Consider the following 17581-nt stretch of genomic DNA (forward strand, 5'->3'; position numbering starts at 1 on the left):
TTTAGGTTGTAAGGTAAATTACAAATAGCAAAACCATAATTTAAGCAATAACAACTTCTGTTATTTTCTACTAAAATAACAAGTTGTTTTCTTACCTAGCCCTTTCTCTCCACCAAAATCTTTGAGGGCCAGGCCTTTCCACGTCTGCTGAGACACATTCTGGCAGAAGCCCTCATCAGTCTCGATGACAAGTTTGGTGGCTGGTTTCCATGCCGCCAAAACGTCCGCTGGCTTTGGACAGTTGTTCTTCCACCCCTCCTTCACAATCCTGTATTTCACCCTGCTTTCTCGTGGTTTTCGGATAAAGGACACTAGAACGAAGAATAAAACAACTGCAGTCACACGTCAGTTATCGACAGGAACAAATCACAACAAGAATGATTTGAGCTTGTGGGTGGAGACCATAGTTTTGCTCAACTGTCAAAGGAAATGTTTATTCATTTTGGTAGTCAATGTGGTATTTATGGATCAGAGTACTTGCACAGCAGCAGTTCCATTCTTTTGGCCTTTTGGGAGGCACGCCACTTGTCGTAGAAGACACGATCCCCCGGAAACCCTGCCTTTAACCTGTCCTGTTTGGTGGGTGGTTTGCTGTCTGCCGACGCCGGAAACATCTTTTAAAAAGTCTGAAAAGTCAAGAGACTGTGTGACTGTGTGACTGACGGACCAGGATACCGGTCGGTGTCACAGCTGTAAAAGGAAAGAAGGTATGTGTTGACATTCGAAATTAGGTGAACAGCAAATACACGCAATTGTGATGTTTCATGTCTGTGTAAGATAAAGAACCCTACCCTGCCAAGGAGTCCAGCAATGTAGCCGTGGCGGCTACAGCCTGTGGCGTCGGTACTCTGCGCCACAGTATATATAGACAACAGTACAGTGTATATATATATATATATATATATATATATATATATATATATATATATATATATATATATACTTTCAAAAACCCCACTAAAATCATGGGGTAGCAAAAGAACTTACAGCTTCCTCCTCCTTTGTCAAGGCAAAACAGGCAGCCTGCTGCATCGTTTCATCTCGGCCGAAGCCAATCACCGCCCTGTCGTCAACTTCCTTCCTGTTGACCCACTCTGACACCTGAAAAACAATGAAAAGGCAGAATTTGTTAATGACCACATCTCCGAATAACCACCACAGCATATTAAAGGAGAAAAGTCATTTAGACCGTTAAAATAGATGCACTTACGGTCAGGCCTTGCGCAGCTGACCTGATAGCTGGTCTCCTCTGTGCTTGAGACCAGCTTCCGAAAGATTATCAGGAAGTCGATCCTGGCTACCTCCAAAATGGCCTGGTACTGTGTCAGTGTGCGAACATTGTCATCATATCTATTTTGAACACAGAAAAAATGGAGACATGTCGTTAAAGACCGTACTCGGCGTTGTAGTAGTGAACGATAACATTTGTAATAACACAGAATTTGTAATATAGGACACTTTACTTATTGTAGTTACCTCTGATCAGAAGTCGAACCCTGTTGTGAGGAGGTGACATCACCTGAGTCCATAGCCATGTCTGACTCTTGTGGCATGTTGGTGATCAAGAACCCACGCCTCTGAAACTCTTCCACCAGTAAAGAAGCACACGGACTGTGGGCCAGGATAGAACAAAGCTGGCGGTAATCCCAGGTCCTGTTCCTCCAGACCCACTGCCTGGAAGATACCTTGGCCTTCTGGATCTCAGCTTGCCTTTCTTCTGCTGTGCTGTCTTTCATACACACTCTAGCCAGGTGGCCAGCGAGATGCTTCTGCAGCTTCTTGCACCACAAGCAGTGGACAATGATGCGCTCAGCAAACCTTCAAAATGAGACCATGAGTACAATAAGGAACTCTGAAGATCAAAATACAGAGAAAATCCACTGAAGGAAACACAAATAAACACAAGCGTTTGATTACGGTGTTCAAAGAAAATCTTTTATAGGAAATGGGGTTAGACTTCCTTTGGTTACAAATGTAACCAAATACTCCCCTGTAAACAAAATGTATGTGCATGAGGTGTATAAATAAAATTTATAACAAGAATTTAAGTTTACACTGTAAAGCTGTGCTCAAAGTTTATTATCGATAGTGGCATAGCGGTTAAGGCTCTGGGTTACTGATCGGAAGGTCGGTGGTTCAAGCCCCAGCAATGCCAAGCTGGAACTGTTGGACCAAGGAGCAAGGTCCTTAATCCTGTCTGCTATCTCCAGATTCCTGACAGGAAGGTAGGAAGGGTAGGCAAAGAAAAGAATTTCACTGGGCTCTAATGTGACCAATTAAGACTCACGATATTGGATACAATATAGTAGCTACGTGACACACGATATTCGATAAGTGCTACTATAAACCTGATATTAGATACATCCATCCGTCCATCCTCAACCGCTTACTCATTTTCAGGGTTGCGGGGGAACCTGGAGCCTATCCCAGGAAGCATCGGGCACAAGGCAGGGTACACTCTGGACAGGGTGCCAGTCCCTCGCAGGGCACAATGATATTAGATTCATGATTTTAGAGTCTTGATAGATGCACATAGCCTGTCCATTCATGTTCTCGAAAAAAACCCGAAGACCGTCCTCCACACTTACAGTGCTGTGAGCGCTGTGACCCTCTGAGGCTGTGATGACCTGCCCGTGATGGTCACACACCACCTCACCAGCCAGAAATCTTTTACGTTGCAATAATGCCCTTGCCCTTCATCTTCTGTCACAAGAAGTCCTTTCCACTTCTGGGTCCTGGTGCGTGTCCGGCTTTGTTTAGCGTCCATTGCTGTGTCCATGGATCCATGGGGCTTCCATTCTTCATGAACTGAGCTGCACTGTTTATGTTGGTCCTCCACTTGCTGACCTTTTCCTTACTGAGTAGACAAGGGCCAAAGGGCGCCATCAAGAAAACATGCCATGTTCAAAGTTGTCAAGTATAGTCTTAACTCTTTCATGTTACTTGGTAAATATCTTTAAATATAGTTTAAAAAAAATACTTACAGTGAATATGCTGCTTGTGCAGTTTCATCTGTGCCTTCAAACAATCGCTCGTACAGCTTCCACTGAAAGCTAGCTGAGATTTCAGCGCGCAGAGCCTTATCTGGCGCTTCACCCTCCAGAGTCACCGGGGTGCTGTTCGACAAGTCTGCTGTACGCTTCCTCAAAATCCATTTGCAGATCTGTCATGTCTGCTTTCTGCTGGGCAGCACCGCGAGCAATGCTACAGGCTGGATTCCCCTTCTGAAGGATCAATGCTAAATAAAAAAAAATTAAAAATTATTTTTTTAGGAGAAGAGTATAAGACTAGTGTTCAAAGTGTGTGTAATATAATTTGTTTACAAATTGTGGATTCTATTAATTGTGTCGACAAATATATAACATGTTTACATTGACTGACCAGCCAGCATATCCAGGAGCTGACTAGCCCTCCGCCTGCATTGTCCGCCTGCTTCATGCGGTAATGTTTCTCCGCTGTAGCAGTAGAATGTGTTACGTAGTCAGCCACCAGATACTTCTGTGTCAGTCAGACTCTTGGTGGCTGTCTCGAAGGCCCGGCGTGCTCTCTGGCTGGTCACCCATGGTCTGATGCCATACCTAAAGTGCAAGTTGAAACAGGAGATTTTATTTATGTATATACATATAAAACACATCTACCCTCAGACCTCAGATGCCATACATATTGTATGGGAAATGAATCATGATGGTCAGTTTACCTTATGTGCAGCCATTGGAGGGATTGTGTATTCTTCCACTCGCGGATGAGATAAAGAATCTCTCTTCAGTCCCATCCATATCTTCCCTCTTCCGTTTCCTGATGCAGGACTGGAGGTGTGGCCGCACACAGGTGGAGTTCATCACCACCCCACGACATCCTGCAGGATCTCGCTCCGCACTGTGAGCCGGTCAACAGAATCATGGTCATCAACCATGCATGTGCAGGTTGGTGGTAGATATTTTCAGTGCTTTAAAAATTTCTGGTCTCCTTCTGTCTAGCTAGTCAACAAAAATGTCACAACAAGTGACATCAACAACATTTTTAATGGGCAGCTGATGCATTTCATGGAGGCACAGCTCGTTAAAGGGCTAGTAACAGACAGCTAATAAGTGAGATGGGTGAAAGTCTACAAGGAATGACGCTACATCAGTAACAAACTTTGAGCACGTCTTCAGTGTAAACTTAAATTGTTGCTATTAATTGTATTTATACACTCATGCACATACACATTTTGTTTACAGAGGAGTATTTACACACATTTACACATGCATTTACACATTTATAACCAAAGGAAGTCTAACCCCATTTGCTATAAAAGATTTTCTTGTATAGGAAATAAACCAATATACACCAAACCACACCAATAATAAATAAACCGGGAGCACATCGTTACAGGGTAAACTTAAATTCTTGTTCCAAAACTGATTTATACAGTCATACAAATGCAAATTTTGTTTACAGAGGAGTATTTACACATTTACACCGGTATTCTAGTGACACAGAGCATATTAATATAAACTAGTTAGAAGGCAAGGCAAGTAGTTATATCATACACTTTCTAACTGTCAATCAAAGTGTTGTGTGTGTGATAATTTATGACCCTCTGTGCTTCCCTGACTGACAGGTCTGTAGGGGTGGTGAGGGGGGTAACCCTATGGAGTTTATCAGATGATCAATCTGGCTCCTTTGTGTCTGGGGGTGTTGTGGGGAGGTGTGTGTTGGGGGGAATAGTCCCCCTCCCGACAAAAGGTGTTTATGTTAATGAGTTTGGTTTTTGGTGGGGTGAAATACGTCTGAAAAGAAATAATGTTTTTAATATGGGGCTGTGTTTGTGTTACTTTGTGGTGTTATTTCGTTTGTGTAAACACATTGTTAGAAAAGCATGATGTTTGAATGTGTACATATATGAGTAGAATATTTGTTTTTGTGAAATAAATGAAAACAATTGTTGATTATGTTTTTTAGGGATCCCGGTTTACCTTTGAATAAAAAGTTAAGGAGTTAAAGCGTCTTTTTTTAAAAAAAAGAATCTGTTTAAAATAATCGTTTGTATTACATACATTCTAAACACAAACCTTTAGGATGTAAAAAATGATCAAAAGAGCTGTTTAAAAAGAATCCGTTTTACTAGGTTTCCAAAAAAACACACAAAAACTTTAGGAGGTAAAAATGGTTAAAAGAGAGGGTTAATTTATGGCCTCGTCCTTGTCAGGCCTGCGTTTCTCTGGGAGTGCTTAATTTATGGCCCTTTTGTTTCTTCCTGACCAAGATTTTTTTATTTATTATTTTTTTTTAAATAAATGGGGAGGTCGTGGTGTGATCCTACAGATTGTTTATGATAACGAGTGTCTGTGGGGGTGTTAATGGCTTCACGACACACCCTATAATAGGTATCCTTTATTTTTAAAAGTAGGGTCAGTTACGCAGAAGTCTCTAAGATCTCGGCTGTGTATCAGAGCGCTGTGTAATTTTAAGCGAATCGTCGATTCTCGTTTAACTCTCCTCTAAAGCTTTATATTTTATTTTGGAGAATACTTCAAAGAGGAGATGGCTGTCTGTCGTAACAGTAAGTGTTTTTTATATTATTATTATTATTATTATTATTATTATTATTATACATAGTTAAGAATGTTTTTATTTATAAACGAATTTATGGGTTTATTGTGGTGGATAAAACAGGTATCTAACGCCACAGGTGATGCTGACATTGTGTCTATCCCGGACATCGTAGACAAAATAAATTTTCTGAACAAGGTAAGCGGTACGTACGTTGTTCTTTAAGTGTTCGATCCTATGTATGATGTATTGTGTGTGTTTAATGATTTTACTTTATTTTACACAAAGGGTCGAACACAGAAGTCCCGAGAGTCAGGTTGAAAAACCCCGTGCTGGGTAAGATCTGTAATAATGAGATATTTATCTGTTATGTTTAAAAGCGGTTTAAGATGTTTTCTTATGTATTGTGTTCGTTTGTTTACTGTTCAAGGCTTGTCAAATGTTGTAGACAAGATTGCACCCGAGTTCAAAAATAGTGCTGTGGTTTCCACTGAACACGGTATACCAACGAGCTCTGGAAAGGCCAAGCGTAAAACAGTCGCTCAGGTCCACAGCGCGGGTGTCGCTACGTCTAAACGTAAACGATCAAAATCTCCCCCACAATCGACAGACGGTGTGTAGCATGTATGTTTTAAATTTAAAAAAAGTTTCATCATCCAATTAGTGCCGGTATCCTAAGCAATGTTTTGTGGTTTTTTTCCCCCAACAGAGTCAGCTGTGAATGAACCGCACGCTATAGACTCTGGTTTGAACTGGAATCAGGAGCTGTTTGATTCGTGGGACGCCTGTGTATTTACCCCGGTTCCTGGAGACGGTCTTTATAATCAAAGTGTTGTGGAAACATTACAAAACCATACCATCACACAAACAAATCATAGGAACCCAGAGGCTTCTTGCTGAGGAGATTCGTCGCGTTGATCAGTCAACACCTGACGACGGAATTGTTAAAACAGTTTGTACAGTTAGTTAAAAACAAGAAACTCGGGTGAGTTGTACAATAAGTATTTTATACCCCTGTGTGTGTTTATTTGCTGGTGTGTATCTGGTTTACTGTGTGAATTTTTTTATTTTTTTATTATTATTTTTTTTAAACTAGTTTTTGTTTCAATTAAAAAAAAAACTGTAAAAATGTCAAAGCGGTGTGGTGAAAACTCGTATAATCTGGGAGCAACAATTAAATTTAGAAGATGCGACGACAATGGTCTGTGTACTTTTGAACAGCGTTGCAATACAGAGACGTTACAGGGTTTAATTCGGACAATGGAGGATCTGAATAGACAGCAGTCTACCACCGATACTTTGTTGGACTTATTAAACATTGTTAGATCAATGGCTGAGGTTCAAACAGAACCACTGCCTAATCTGTTGGTGGACATCGGTTCAAATTCGTTGTTAGACAGCGATTCAAATTCACAGCAGGTGGGGTGGGGGTCGGACAGTCAATCGTTTAATCCTTCGGAGCCAAATTTTGGGTTATCCGAAGTCGCTATTGAGTCTATCGTAAGAGAGGGTGGATCTGTTGGTGGTTATACGGTGGTACCGAGATGCAGATTTAATGGATTGGAGATACGGCATCGTATAAACATGCGTGTGATAACCGCTCCAGACCTGGCTGCGTACACTATATTTCTGCATGATATCATGTCTGAAAGCGTCGTTTTCCAGACTGCTGGCTGGCGATGGGGGCTTAATCAACATTACCTTGAGAGGCCCTAGTCTACCCTCTGACGTTAACGCTGTCCTGTCACCTGATAACGATTGTGATTTGCACATATTCACACAACAACTTGAGAACATTATGCAAAGTAATTCTGACGTACGGGCTGATGACTGTCTAGATCTGAACGTGTCTATAGCTCGCGGTAAACACGGTGGTGCTTATCAAAAGATACGCGATTTAGCTCATAACGAGGTGATTGTCAGAAACAGAATGAATCTGTTCTGTCCCAACAACATATTTAACAGTCTGTGTTTTGCGATCTGTCTGTACCATTTTCTACAACCGCATACGCCATGTAGTGAACTTGAGTCATTAGCTGCGTCTCTACAGAAAACTGCAGGGTATTCGGTACAACAAAAGATAGGGTTTAATGACATCACACGATTTGAACGGTTGTTACATGTTAAAATAGTGGTGTTCCATAGGACATGTTCTGGTCTGTTGGAACACTTTACGAACAATGACGAGCCTCATAATAAGACCGTGTTCTTGTATTTACACAACGAACATTATTTCTTGATTAAGAACCTAAAAGCATTCATTGGTACACCATACGTGTGCGACTACTGCTATCATGGTTTTACTAGCTGTAGAGACCACAGGTGTAAATACGTTTGCGATGTATGTAATGCACCTGATTGTCATAAATACGTTGGCAAAACGAGGCAATGTCACGATTGTTTGCGGTACTGCAGATCAGCCTACTGTTACAACGCGCATAAACAGACGCAAACAGGACAACAGTACGCTCAGTGTGATGTCACTAAATACTGTCAGAAATGTAATAGGCGATATCACGTCAACGGAGCCGCACCAAAAAACGTGTGCCCTGCAGAACACTGTATCCATTGTAAAGCTGAGTTGGTTAATGACTGAGTACACCAATGTTTCATACAACCGATAAAAATGGAACCACCTAGCGACAAATACATTTATTATGATTTCGAGACACAACACACGGACGGTAAACACGTAGCAAATTTCGCATGCGCCATTATATTTAAAGGGGAAGAGTTCACAGCCGCTGGTACAGACTGTATAGATCAACTTGTTAAAATGTTTAGACAGCCTCATTATCAGAATTACACATGGGTTGCACACAACGCTTCAGGGTTTGACAATTTTATACTATTGGAATATTTTGCAAAAGCAGGGCTAACGCTCCAAATTACTATGCAAGGCTGTCGGATCATTTTAATGTATGATAAGACATTCAAGCAACATTTCATCGATAGCTACTCTTTTATCCCTATGCGTCTGTCCATGACATCCGCCGCGTTAAATCTAACCTGTGCTGAGAAAGGTCATTTTCCACATCTGTTCAATAGAACCGAAAATGAAGACTACGTAGGCCCATACCCTGATAAGCATTTCTACGGCTATGAGACAATGTCTGACAAAGAGAGGGCTCCGTTTGATGAGTGGTATGTTACGGTGTCGGGTAAGGTTTTTGATTTAAAAAAAAGAGCTTGCCATGTATGGCAAGAACGATGTCGTTTTGCTCCGTGAGGCATGCATGAAGTACCCTGACGAATTCATACAATGTACCAAACTCGACCCATTCAGATACACCACTTTAGCAGCGTGCTGCATGGCTGTGTATAAAACCCACTATCTACCTAAAGACACACTAGCTCTGACCCATAACAATGCATACACAAATCAGAACAGGACATATTCAGCCGTTTCCATTGAATGGCTTGAATATGTCAAAACAACACGAGGCGTGAACATTCAGCACGCTTTAAATCGTGGAGAGATGGTGATTGGAAAATATCATCTCGATGGTTATTATGAAAAGGATGGTATCAAATACGGTTTCGAATTCGACGGATGCATGTTTCACGGGCATGAATGTCATTATAACCCAAACCATTTACATCAGTTATCAAAAGTGCCCTACGGTTTGCTCAGAAGACAGTTTGATGATAAGGTCGAAATTTTGGAAAAGGCGTATGGTCTCGATGTTGAGGTGATGTGGGAATGTGATTGGAATAACGCTAAACAGAACAATTTCGCTGTAATGGCGTTTATGTCCACTTACACACATCCTGAACGATTGAAACCGCGCAACGCGCTATTTGGTGGTTGTACTAACGCGTACAAATTGTATCACAAAGCTGACAATAGTGAAAAAATACAATATGTCAACTTTACAAGTTTGTACCCCTTTTGCCAGGCCAAAAAATTTTACCCCATAGGGCATCTGCAAATAATTTTCAAGGATTTTGAACCTCTTGAAAATTATTATGGGTTTCTCAAGGCTACAGTACTGCCACCACGAAAACTGCTTCACGTCGTCCTTCCCTATAGGACCGGTGGTAAGCTTATGTTTCCACTTTGTCGTACATGTGCCGAACATCAGAATCAGACAGACCCGTGTGGTCATACTGATGAGGAAAGAGCTATTTCAGGGTTTTGGGTCAGCATAGAGCTGTTGAAAGGTGTGGAAAAGGATTATATTGTAACGAACGTGGACGAGGTGTAGCATTTTCCACAACGGTCAGAAACTTTGTTTTGTGATTATGTTAAAGCATTTTTACAATATAAACAAGAGGGCAGCGGTTTCCCCGCACACGTTATGACCGACGCAGATAAGGAATCCTACATCTCGGACTACTTTGAGAAAGAGGGGATTAAGATGGACGCCGGTAAGATAAGTCGCAACCCAGCACGGCGTTCTATTAACAAAATTCTGCTGAACTCACTTTGGGGTCGTTTCTCCATGTGTGAAAACTTGCCATATACAGAGTTAATTTCGGACCCGGAACAATTTACACAGCACATATTCGGTGACGGGTATGATGTTAAACACTTTTCCTTCGTTTCAGACAGCGTGGCTCTAATTCAGTGGTGTTATGCGGATGGGAAAGGGGGGCAGACTCGCGACAACATCTTTCTTGGGGCTTTCACAACAGCTCATGCCCGTCTAGAACTTTACGAATTAATGGACAAATTGGGTGACAGGCTGTTGTACAGTGACACAGACAGTGTGATCTTTACATCTAGAGAGGGCGACTGGGAACCTCTGTTGGGCCCCTATCTCGGTAATTTAACTGACGAGGTTGGAGCTGGTGATCATATTGTAGAATTTTGTTCAGGTGGCCCGAAAACATACAGCTACCGCACTGCGAAGGGTAAGGTTTGCATGAAAGCCAAAGGTGTCACGCTCAACGCAGTAAATTCAAAAGCCATTAGATTAGACACCCTGATTGGACTTGTCGATCACTACGTCGTGGGGGAGGATAATAGTCGTCATATACTGGTATACACAGATACCATTGTACGTAATAAAAAAACAATTCACACTACACAACAGGTCAGTTGTTAAGTTTAAGGTTGTGTACAACAAACACGTACTGCTCCCAGATTTCACAACGATCCCATATGGCTTCTGACAATCTTCTTGGACATAGGGGTGTGCGAGACACGAGAGGGGTTTGATTTCCGATTACGTCACCCTTTTTCATGTGTGATAAGCGGTCCTTCAAAATCGGAAGTCATATTTTGTAAAAATGTTGTTGCAAAATGCTGTACATTTGATTTCTAAAAAATTGAAAATATTGTGTTTATTTATGATTGTTGGCAACCGTTGTATGATGAATTGTTGAAAATGTACAAAATAAAATTTGTTGAAGGATTACCACAGACTCTGAATGATGATGCTCTGTTTCCGGCCAACACGGTTAATTTGTTAATCCTCAATGATCTGATGAAAGAGGCCAGCGGGAGCAACGAAGTGGAGAAGGTCTTTACCCAATATGTACATCATAGAAATCTTAGTGCTATTTATATTGTACAGAATATATTTTGCCAAGGGAAAGCCAGTAGGACCATCAGCCAGTAGGACCAATATCTAATGTTGTTTAAAAATCCCCGAGATGCTAATCAAGTCAGTGTTCTAGGAAGACAAATATATCCCGGCAACACAATTTTTTATGGAATGTTATCAAGACGCAACCAGCAAGCCTTTTTCTGGTATCTGCTGATTGATTATAAAACAAAAACTCCCGAACACTATCGGCTCAGAACAGATTTACTTGCGCCACACCTTGTGGTGTGTCTCCAGAAAAGATAGCGAAATGTCTGCCAGACTTTGTAGAAACCTGCCGCTTTTAAAAATATTATTAAAAGCATCACCCAAACAAAGACGGATTATTTTACAAACTGCCACAGACGAGCTCATTGCGACATTGTGTGAAGTAGCTCTTAATGTTCTCTACGGCAATATACCTCTCACATCTCAACAATATCAGAAACTCAGAAAAAGGAAAAGCATAATCAAACTTGTAGCGGATAAGACTGCTGGTGTTAAAATAAAGAGACGTGTAATAAATCAACAGGGGGGCTTTCTTCTACCGCTCTTAAGCATGGCTATTCCTTTCATCTCCAGCCTGATTACAGAGGAAATGGAGTACGCAGAGGCAGCACCAGTTGGACAAACTAAAGACTGGGACAGCACGCGAATCTATTCAGCAAATCGTGGAGAATGATTTGGACATAGCTATAAGAAATATCTTGCACCGCTCTGACTTGGACAGTTATGAAAAAGCAAAGCTGTACACATGTTTTACAGCGCTTTTTAACAGTCGCTAAACAGGGGGACCGTGAAAACAGCACATTAACATTGACACCTATGCAGACTGAGCATCCTGAACAAAAAAAGCCGTCTGCACCACCCGGCGTAAATCACCACGACGGTTTAGATAACGTAGCGGCTGATATTTTGAAGGATATTCCGCAGAGGAGTGTAAAAAACTCTCGCTACATTTTACATAAAATGTCTAAAATGAAAGATGTCACATCTTGGGACGATTTGGGGGAGTTTCTGTTTAACGGTAGAACTATTCCCGGCTCACATATGCTCGATTTTGTTAAAGGCATCACGGCTCCGCAAAAGATTTCTGATGCCCGAAGACCTGTCGGCTGGCTCGAATTTCTGGAGGCTTTTGCTACTTTAAACATACCATACTCAAGGGTGCCAAACCATTATGTCAGACACGCAATTAAATCTTTCAAAACCAAATCGACTTCGCCTATAACCAACTCGTCTAAGAGGCGTAAAAAACAGAAAATACTGCAGAGCACACAATCAGCACAATCAAATTATTCAGATGGCCATGTATTCAAATCACCCACTCTTGACACGAGTCAGTGGCTACGTTTTTAATCCATGAGTTTTCTATTGTTTATGATTTTGTTATCTGTATCGCTGTATGTGGTGTTTGTATAATAATGATGATGATGATGATGATGATAATGATAATAATAATAATAATAATAATAATAATAATGTTGATAATAATAATGTTGATAATAATAATAATAATAGTCAAAAAAGAAGAAATCTCTTTTCTTTGTTTTTATTGAAAATATCTAGTGTTAGACAAACATTTCACCTGTCTGAACACAACGAATACATTTGAAAACATTTTCATTACAAAGACCTTTTTTTAGTTTTAGTTTTTTTCATAAATGCTGACACCATCTTGTCATTTTTAATAAAATTGCCAGTATACATCTTCAACACACGGTCATAATCATGCCCCTTCACCATGTGATAGAGAAAAAACACACAATGCTGCCCGCAGGTCTCTGCCGAAAAATCTTGGACTTGTACTGCTGAATGTTGAGTCACTCTAGAATTTCGGTTTAGAAAGTTTTTGATATTCTGTGGAAAACGATTGTCATCTGGTTTATTACCAAAGCTGTCAAAAAAACAACCCATGCCGACCGCGTTTATGTAGATGTCTAGCTAGTGTTCACCCGGGAGTCCTGAAGGATGCGTGTTGATTATCACCATGGATGGTAATTTTCTTAAGGGGGCTTTTGGTAGGTGGTCACACGGTAGTACGCCGAGAAAATGTGTATTACATGAGATCTTATCCATTGTAGCCCTAAGCTGGATGGTGTCCATTCTGCCTATTAATAGTAATCAACCAGGATCTGTCTGCGATTTGACACTTCGATGATGCTGTCAAATATGGCATAAACGATTAAGTTGAGTCGTTCGGGGTAGAGGCTGTCTAAAACATGCTTCTAGCCTAATGTTCCCAGACTTGATATGTGACGTGTTGACTGCAGTCTTCGTCCGGCGTGAGATTAGACGCATAAAGGGTATACCCATGCAGAAAATCCTCCCTATCAATAGCTAGAGGTTGATTTTTTTTAAGATGCTTTCCAGAAGCCAGCGCTAACTGGTAAAATTCGCGTACCACAGAGCCATATTCAGGCTGCAGAGGTTTAGCGGGGTGCTGTTGGCCGTCCAGATAAACTGCCAAAAATTCTCGGTCATAGTTTTTAAAGGCGAATGGATTTTTATTATACGAGCCTGTAAACGCGTCATTATCAACCATAGCCAGAACAACGGATTTTGGTAGAGTTCCTAAGAACAAGTTTTCTTAATTACAAACACGTGAGCCTACAGGGATTGAGAAGTTTTTCACACACACCCTGTCGATGGGGTATTTGGCTGGCGTTGAGAGCAATGCTTGCGCGTGCCCCAATCTCACACCTGGTGATACCGACACTTTTTTCACAAACAGTGAAGCTGATGATTAGTTTATAGGCCACAGCGTCGCTCCTCATCAAACAGAATTCATCTTTTGCCCTCGTCATGCGAATTTTAATGTCCATGCCATTAAGCATTAGTTTTTCTTGAAAGAATATGTCACTGTGAATGGGGGCCAGTAGTTCAACAATGTTGCTGGCGTTGGTAAACGCAGCTCGTTTGGTCAAACCTCGTTACGTCCATGTGACCGGCAGTGTCTTTGTAAAAGAGCGCCGCTGAGAACAGCGTTTCAAGGGCGTCTTTACCATAATTGGTGAGACACTCTATTATGCATCGATAAGGATATGTGTTGGAACTTTGTGATATGAGATTGTCTCCAAGCGACACGTCCACTTGTGAAAATATTGTAGATCCGGCATAGTTAAAAAGTCCCACAGGAGCTCCGTCTGCTATGTCTGTGCCGTCCGAGTTAGTGATTTTGAGACGCAAAAAAAAACCAGGGTGCAGTTTAGGTCTACATCCTCTCCAGTCCCCGCTATAAAAAAACTCCAGAGGCAATGTTTCTGATATTGCTGACAATGGTGGTACTTCTATATACGTATTTTTTTTTCAATAACGGTTTGTGTTAATGGTACTGTGAATAGGTCCAGCTCGGTTTTTAAACATTCTTCTGACATATTGTGTAGTAAAGACATGGTCTAAAGTATTGCTTTAACACAGGTCTTTGGTCTTTTTGCTGTAGAGCTGGTTGGCGTCTTCTTGTGCTTGCGTTTTACAACTGACGATTTCATGGTGTTATGTCTTCTTTTCTTCGTCGTTTGGCCACTCCTCCAAGCCCCTGGCGGTTTAAATGCTCTTCTGCGAGTCATCACCATTAGTCCGGATCCATCTTGAATGTTATTATTGTTGTTGTTATTATTATTAAACGTATGCGATAATGTATTGCTAACAACATCGCTTAGTATGTTTTTTGCTGCTGATTTAAGATGTGGTTTGGCTATGCTAAAACCGCGTTTTAGCAAAGGAATGGCCATTCTAAAGAGACCTCTAAACACACCCCCTAACCCGGCTCCATACATAACTCCGCCCCCTGCATAACCGGGGAGCCCATTCCCAGCTTGATTCTGGTAATATTGGACATAACGCAGAGGGTCTGTGTGGTGATTGTTGAAATATGACCTTATGATTATTTTTTTTTAAACAAATTGTTTCACAGGCCTAAAATGCAGCTTGGCACACACCTTCCCGTAACTGAAGCGCACGTCTCGATCTTGATCGTCTTTCACCTGTATGGTTATCTCACTGACGGACGATTTATTAACCGATACGTAGTGTGGGGTGTCGTATCTAACACTAACATTCTTGTGGTTCTCTCCCTCCATATGTACATATCTCAGCATATCTCAGTAGGCATGTAGAAATCCCCCACGATCTGGTATTCTATGATATCGGTATAAATATACATACTGTAAAACCCCGCATTAATGTCAGCCTGAAAAGGCGCATAAGTCATGCCAGATCTTTCAACAGCGTGGTCCGTTGTTTCAATAGCAACTCCCGGTTTTAATCCTAAAATATTGGCCACTTTTCCATAAAATGTCAGCGATGTCTTCGGAGGGTCTTTGAGGAAAAAATTAATTTTTAATATGGTCATAGCCGAGACTCGCCGTGGTGTCAGAGTCGCGTTGATCTCCCTGATCAAAAAAACGACGTTGTCATAATATCCAGTCTTTAACCTGTAAGATGCGTTTGATATACTGCCTTCAATATTATATTCGGTGACCCGATTCTCAGTCTTCGTTGTTTCACCATAGTTTCCAGATAAACGGTCCTTGAGGCATTACAGGGAAGCGTTACATAAAAACCACCCGCAGTCATGGTTGGTTTTTAACATGAATGTGTGCCATCTACGAGGTTTCGTCTGTTTTTATGGGGTTCTGTACATCGACCAATTCTTTCTGGTCGATCCACGATGCGAATTTTGAGGGCCACCCGAGCCATCTAACCAAAACCATTGTTTTTCGACCTTGTTTCTTCTTGTCTAAATTTTTTTCCACTTTAAATGTTTGGTTTTTGTTCACAAATATTTTTTTCTAATTCCTCTTCATAAAAAACACCATCAATGACATCGCCGTCATAATCACACAATCTATAGATGGAACATTCGTGTGATATGCATTCTGTTATAGTGAAAAACTCGTGTGTATAGTTTTCTTTATAACCTTTTGTGAACGGACCTCTTACTTTAGAAATTCTAACAATGTCGCCAACTTTATATTTAAATTTAGGGGTTACGCCAGGGCCGTCTTTAGATCCATATAGGTTTTTATACACAGCAGATTCATTTTCTTTGGCCACATCAGTAGGTCTTATCTTAATGCTCCTGTGATAGCTGGCATTGTATCCGTCCGTGATGTCTTGTAGAATATCGATATAGCATTTGGAGTTTGTAGCAGTTAAATATCTCCACATCTGCCCTTTTAAGGTCCTATTAAACCGCTCGACGATGCACGCTTTTAAATCGGTGGCTGTTGCAAAATGTTGTATGTTGTACTTTCTTTGTCATGCTTTGAAAATGTTTATTAAAAAATTCTTTCCCATTATCTGTCTGTAGTTTACGGGGCACCCTGCCCTCATCCAGTATAGATTGGAAAGCTTTAGACACCTCGACACCGATTTGTTTTTTAAAACCCGAGTCCACGCATATTTACTAAACATGTCTATGCACGTCAACGTTGAACGTTGTCGTTTTCCTTGGCGTATGCAGACATATCGACCAGATCTGCCTGAAACTGCATATCAATACCATAAACAAAACGCGATTTCTTTTGTATTTTAGCGGTGCAGTTCTGCGTAACGTGTAAGCATCCTCGCCGGCAAGCCAATCCGAAACTTGTTTATCTGTTAAACGAACCCCTGTTTCCTTTAAAACACCGTCTTTTAAACGTTTTTTAACCACCAAAAGACCCCGCATTTGAAGGTGTGTAATAGACTTTTTTCAGGTCTGCTGTCATGTCTCCTGACATGTCGACACTTTAACAATCACAAAAGAATAACACAGATGGTCTTAAACGTCTTGGTATTTATTTCAGTAAAAGATCATAAACGTTATCATACAACATCATTTGAGGGAGTGTAGGAATTTTATACACATCAGTGTTTTTGTCAACCACATACGCTATAAATGCGTTGATTATTTCAGACATCTGTCTGGTAATTTCTCGACAGCAGAATTTCACACACATCATACACATATGTACACATACATATAATGTCTGCAATTCTAATACGTCTGCCACATTCAGTTACAAGATCTAGTATTTTTGTGATAGAAACCAAAATCGGTTCACATGCGTTAATACACACATGTACCAAAGCAGTCCAATCACACACCGTACCTCGCACAAGACACATCTGATTCACGAGATTTGTTAGACGTCTCGGGTCAACATCACATCCGTTTACAACTACGGATACACCAACACAGTCCGTAAGGCATTTGTACAACAGACTGGACATCTCGCACCTAATACGGCGTTTAAGCAGACTCTTTGCTAATCCTGTAGTGCTGCAAACATTCCCCATCTCAAACGGTTGGTGTGACCCCTTTCCAGCTGTCCACGGCGTCGTAGATGATCTGCTCGCTGCTGACATCCACAAGTTTCTCTCTGACGTTGTTAAGCCTTTGCACGATGTACACTTCGTCCCGCAGCTCGTGTAGAACGGCATCCACCAATCCTTGAATTCTCTGAGGGTTAACCCTCAAACCAAACCGACTAAAGGCTTGAGCGATGGAATGTTTAAGCTCAAGCTTG

Source organism: Ictalurus punctatus, chromosome 24, assembly GCF_001660625.3.
Source record: "Ictalurus punctatus breed USDA103 chromosome 24, Coco_2.0, whole genome shotgun sequence".
Lineage (NCBI taxonomy): Eukaryota > Metazoa > Chordata > Actinopteri > Siluriformes > Ictaluridae > Ictalurus > Ictalurus punctatus.